The following is a 6,000-nucleotide window of genomic DNA, read 5'->3' as shown; positions in this document are numbered from 1 at the left end:
CTTAGGGACTCAACGCAGCTGTTATTTCCTGTAGAATATCTGTTGCCCTGGAGTCAATTTTGACTCATGGTGACCCCATGTGTGTCAGAGTAGAACTGTGTTCCACAGGGTTTTCGATGGCTAATTTTTTGGAAGTAGATTGCTGGGCCTTTCTTCCGAGATGCCTCTGGGTGAACTTGAACCTCCAAACTTTTGGTTAGCAGCTAAGTGTCTTAACCATTTGTACCACCCAGGGACTCCTTCCTCAAGAATAAGAGTCGGCAAACTATAACCTATAGGCCAGATCAGCCTGGTTTTGTATCTCCCACAAGCTAAGAATGGTTTTTACATTTTTAAAAACAAAGAAGTATATGCAACAGAGAAAGTATGTGACCTGCAAGACCTAAAGTATTTCCTGTCTGGCCCTTTACAGAAAGTCTACTGACCCCTTTCTCTGACAGCCCCTCCTTTTGTCCCCACCCTGCTCACCCCCATTTCAGGGTGAGATACTCCCTTATCACGTGGCACCTGTCTCTGCCATAGCCCTTTTGTACAGAATTCCCCAGGAGGCCATCAGCACCTTGATTACACTGAGTTCCCGGGTGTGTAGTAAGAAGTTGGTGATAATTCAGTGAATGGAAGGGCAGTGGAAGCAGGGACACTGAGGAACAGGTCTGCCAACCTCACCGTTTTGCCTGAGTCCTGATCTGAGAAGAGACGGAGAGTTAAATTTGGCTGTCCTCCTATGCTTTGCATTTTAGCCGGGCAACACTCTTGCCCCCGTTTTATCCCTCATAAGAGGAAGCAGTCCAGTATATCAGTGGGCAAGAACATTCTGAATTTCCCATAGGCCCTCCTGCTGGGGTGAACTTCCCAGGAACACATTCCTTGGTGATTCCTGATGCCGCTCCAGAACGGGAACTTGGCCTGTGGGTTAAGGACCCAAATCAAATAACCTTTTTGCCACCCCTAGAAAGACGTGACCACAGCTTTCTTTCAGCTTGTTGTCCAGTGCCATCAATTCGATTTTTCGACTCATAGCGACCCCATGTGACAGAGTAGAACTGCCCCATAGGGTTTTCTAGGCTGTAATCTTTATGGGCAGTGGATCACCAGGTCTTTCTCCCAAGGAGCCCCTGGGTAGGTTTGAACCGCCAACCTTTAAGTTAGCAGCCGAGTACTTAACTGTTGTGCCACTAGGGCTCCTTTTCTTTCACATAGTCTGCATGAATTCAGAATTTGCACCCTCTTGGGCCAGGCTGGACTGAAAGAGGGTGTGATGAGTGATTTTTAGAGTCTAAATAAGAGAAGCAGGCATGACTGTGCCTGCTCGATTCTATTACTTTGGGGCATTTTAAAAGAATTTCTTAAGCCTCCACTCATTTTTCTAATATTCATGCTTTTGTTGAATTCCTCATACAGAAACAGATGTGTTGCATTTACTGGAGAACTTTTCTCTGAAGTTTTATGGGATTAGCCATGCTAATAGGTTGACATGATATGTCCTCCTTTTGAGGTTCATTAGATACTAAGCATGATTTTTTTACTTATTTCAATGAGCTTGAGCTGTCTGTGAGAGAGAGAGAGAGAGAGAGAGAGAGAGATCAGTTTGTGCCCTGACTACTTGTCCCCTGAAGAAGGGCCAGAAGAGTCTGCAGATGAAAGTAAGTAAGATCAAAGCAGAACAGCTGACGTCTGAGGGGAGAAGACGTTCAAGGTGCTTTCTCTCAGGAATCTGAGGGGAGTCACTTGCAACTTTCAGGCAAAAATTGACAAAGACTTTTTCAACAGATAAGGAAAATATATATATATATATATATATATATAAATATGAAGTGACAAAAGAGAATGAAGGATTTGCAATTCACAATGATTTTTTATCAATTTGTCTACAAAGAAGAACATCATTACAGTTTATAGTAGGTTTTCGCCAAAGGTTTCCAGTGTATAGGCAGTTTGCAAACATATTTACCAGTGGAGGGTTTGGGAGAAGATTTCCCAGTCGCAATTGTGAAGAATTATGTAAAAGCGTACCCAGTATTACTCCTCTGAAGCTTCAAAGGAATTGTTTATAAATTCCTGAAAAATAAAATTGCATTTCCACCCTTGGATGCAAGTGACCCACTGGATGAGATCACTCCCCGTGACGAAATGGAGAACATAGTTTGGCCTTGAGAACGACTCTCAGAACTAGGTCAAGAGTTGTTTATTGGCCACATCATTTTCCAGGTTCATGGTATGCACAGTATGTATTTAATGTGCTTTCACTACAGTTGGGAGTTTTGGGGGCTGCGGGAACACAGGGCTGAAGGATTCTTTAGTTGTACTTTGGAGCAATTTAGATTTTTTTTAAGACTTTCTACATGCTCAGAAGGGAATTGTTACCATAATTGAGCAGATTAAAAACACACAGTGAGTGATGTTTCACAGGCTGCTAGTACAGATGTATGTTTATAAGCAAATGTGTGTCCTTGTCCAGCTACTTTTGACTTCCAGTCATAAATATTTTATAAACTACCCCAGAAATGAGAACACCATGTGAAATGACAGACTTTTAAAGTTCATAAAGAAATCAGGCGTACTTTATGAGAACTTTCCAGAGATATAGTTTGACCGTAGAGAATTTTTAAGCTAATGGTGACTACAACGTCAGTGTATTTTTTGCAGGATCAAAACTAATAGTTTGAGACCAGTAGCTCTTTTCACCACGAGTGCGCTAGATATTCTTGGAGGATAATACCTATGGACATTTAAAAATATATATATATTAAATCATTAAAAAAATTAAAAATGCAAGGCCTGTGTGAGTTAGAAATGCATTCCCCTGAAAGCAACAGAAAACCTGACTATAGTGGCCTAAACAGATGACAGAGATTTATGTATTTCATGCAACAAGCAGTCCAAGTTCAGTATAGTGGCACAACGCCACTCTTAATTCTTTTTTTACGGTACTCATTAGCTTGTAGATCTTAGCTTGTAGGATGATCCTCATCCTTGTAACCTTTTAGACACAACATGGCTGCTGCACCTCCAGGCATTGTGTCTGTGTTTCAGGAAAGAGGAAGGAATGGAAAGTTAAGGCAAAGGACTGGAACAGGATGCCAGATGAGTCTTTCCATTGCTAAAAGAGTGCTCAAAAAAGATTGACTCAGCAATTCCCATTATACGCCACTCATTTGTTAAGTGAATTGGCCTTCATTTAATCAGTTGGTCATGTCCAGCTTCCAGGGAGTCTGAGAAGATAAATGTTTTCAGTTAGACATATTGTTACCTATAATGCAACTATGATTCTATTAGTAAGAAAGAGAAGAATAGGTAATAGGTAGACGATAGGCAGAATCTGCCTTATGTGGTTAGCAATAATTAGGTTTGAAAAAAACTGGTTTTCCTTTCCTCCCTCCTCCCAGCCCCCAGTAACCTTTATTCTACTTTCTGTCGATGAATTTGCCTATTCTAGATACCTCACATAAGTTCAGTCATGCAATATTTGGCCTTTTGTGCGTGGCTTATTCACTCAGCATAATGTTTTCAAGGTTCATCCATGTTGTAGCATGTGTCAGAACTTTATTCCTTTTTATGGCTGAATAATGTTCCACTGCTGATTCTTACAGGGAAACCCTGGTGGTGTAGTGGTTAAGAGCTACGGCTGCTAACCCAAAGGTCGACAGTTTGAATCCACCAGGCGCTCCTTGGAAACTCTTTGGGGCAGTTCTACTCTGTCCTATTCGGTCGCTATGAGTTGGAATTGACTCAATGGCAATGGCTTTTTAGTATCTTATAGTGTCCTTTGATGACCATCAACGACATAATCTAACATGTAACTCAGTCAAAGCACCTCTAGATGGGGAAAAGAAATTACGCCCCAGTAGTCAGCGTCTGGGTGGCCCAACTTGGTCCAAACTGAAAATCCAGCTGAACGGAGAAATGAATGGACCCCGTATCATTCAAACGATCTCTTTATGTATCGTTTTTTTTCAGCCAGCCTTTTGGTAGACTTGAGTGGTATCTTGTTCAAGTAGTAGCCAGCCCCTGGTGAGGGTCTGCAGGGGAGGTATTTGTGTCACTGGTGGACGGTGGGCCCCTGGACTTCAGTAATACAGGTTGGACATTGGCCTGACCGAGACTCAGACCCAGCTGGGCGGTCAGCCTGTTGGCAAGCACAGGATTTTACTCACTGCTCCAGGGCAACTCTAGTTCATATGGTACACTCTTAAAACCTGTGGCTCTTCCCCTTTGAACTGTACTTCCTTTATTTTACTACATTTATCTCCCGTAAAATAACCTTTCCTAACAAGAATTTTCTTTGGTTAGTCAGGTCCAGCTCCTTGGCAATTATGGTGGTGGTGGTGGTGGTGGTTAGCTAGCATCGAGTTGGCTCCGACTCAGGGCGACCTTATGTATAACAGAACAAAACCTGGCTCAGTCCTGTGCCATCTTCATGATCGTTGGTATATTGGAGTCCATTGTTGTGGCTCTTGTGTCAGTCCATCTCAGCGAGGGTTTCTTGCGTTCGCTGTGATCCTCTACTTTACCAAACATGATGTCCTTTTCTAGCAGTTGGTCTTCCCTGATAACTTGTCCAGTGTAAGTGAGCTGAAGTCTTGTCATCCTTGCTTCTAAGGAACATTCTGGTTGTATTTCTTCCAAGACTGAAGTTTTATATCAAATGGGGACTCTTTAGCTATAAAGACAATTGTTGCTCTGCAAATTGTCTTCTTGTTTTTCTCTTTCAATTAGATAGTAATTTCCTGAAGCACAGCAAATATTCACGTCAGTTTTATGAAAACGTGTTTGGGAGTAATGATTAATTTTATTTAGCAGTGGTTGATAGCCTGAATGCAGTCACAGTTCCTTATAGGAAGTATATCTTGGTGGAGGTTTCAGAAAAATCTCTTTACCCAGCACCAAGTAACAAATGAAAACTGGCCTACAGATACGGTAGAAAGGGACTCTCCATGAGCAGATCCATGCTGGGGTACTGCATGCCACCCCTTGTACAAAATTAATTCATTTATGAAGATGTACTTGTGAAAGGCCCCAGTATGTAGGCAGTATGACATTTCTTCATCAGAGAGCAATTTAAATAGCTTATTACCGTCTCTAGCTAAAAATACCTTAAATGAATTCTGGATTCTTTTGTGGAGTTAATCTTCCAGCTCAAGTTCACCTTGTTGCTAATTCTTCATCTCATTTCAGCACATGGGGGTGATGTCGTTGGATGCAGAAGGGGAAGTATATTGCATCTCTCCCCTTCTCAGCTATCGGCACATCTTTGTCAAGGTGGAGAAGCTGTGGGGATATATATGGGATACAACTGGCAGTTGGCCTTTGCCCCATGCTTAAAGTGAACTTTGTATCCACCATGCTGCTCTTACTCCCTTTTCTGCAAAAGAGGAATGGAGGTTTTCACATGTGGATGTTTGGAGAAGCAAGAAAAATAGGGCCTTTGAGTGCTGGGATGTAGCAGACCCTGCTGGTTTGGGTCTTACCTCACATCCATTCCCCTACAGCCTCCTCTTTAGCAGAAATCTGACTTTGTTCAGGTTTTACCTAAGGGGAAGATAATCCCATCCCTAGCTCAAAGGTGACTGCTGATTAATCTAAGCCTATCATAGTTGACTCATTTCCTTTGCAAGTGGTTAGTTGAGTTGTGGGCAGGTAGGTTAGACCTGGCCAAGGAAACATGAGGGAAATTTGGCCAGGGGGTTCTAGGAAAAGATTTTTAGGGCTTAAAGGAGGCCAAGGAAAGACAGTCTTCTTTGTCATTGTACATGTGATGGCTGGAATTGCTGCAGCTATTATGCGAACATGAGGAAAGCTAGTCTGAGGACAGTGCTGACATCCTAGCATGGCAGAGCAAGGTGGAAGAAAAATATGGAATGAATCCTGAAACCTCCATACCTCAGGACTTTGGTGAGACAATACGTTTTACTTATTGTTTGAGCCATTTAGAACTGGGTTCTCTATTACATTCAGGGAGCCCTGGTGGCGCAGTGGTTAAAGCACTTGGCTGCTATCCGA

At 42.4% G+C, this 6,000-nt stretch overlaps 1 protein-coding gene across 2 annotated transcripts in view; it reads left to right on the top strand.

The window, feature by feature from the left end:
- Positions 1 to 6,000, top strand: part of UST (uronyl 2-sulfotransferase) — a 351,032-nt gene that overhangs the window by 175,528 nt on the left and 169,504 nt on the right. The gene's annotated exons all lie outside the window — the stretch shown is intronic.

Source organism: Trichechus manatus, unplaced genomic scaffold (genome assembly GCF_000243295.1).
Source record: "Trichechus manatus latirostris isolate Lorelei unplaced genomic scaffold, TriManLat1.0 scaffold00002, whole genome shotgun sequence".
Lineage (NCBI taxonomy): Eukaryota > Metazoa > Chordata > Mammalia > Sirenia > Trichechidae > Trichechus > Trichechus manatus.
Note: the sequence above shows the minus strand (reverse complement) of the source record. Positions and strands in the feature narration are given on the sequence as shown.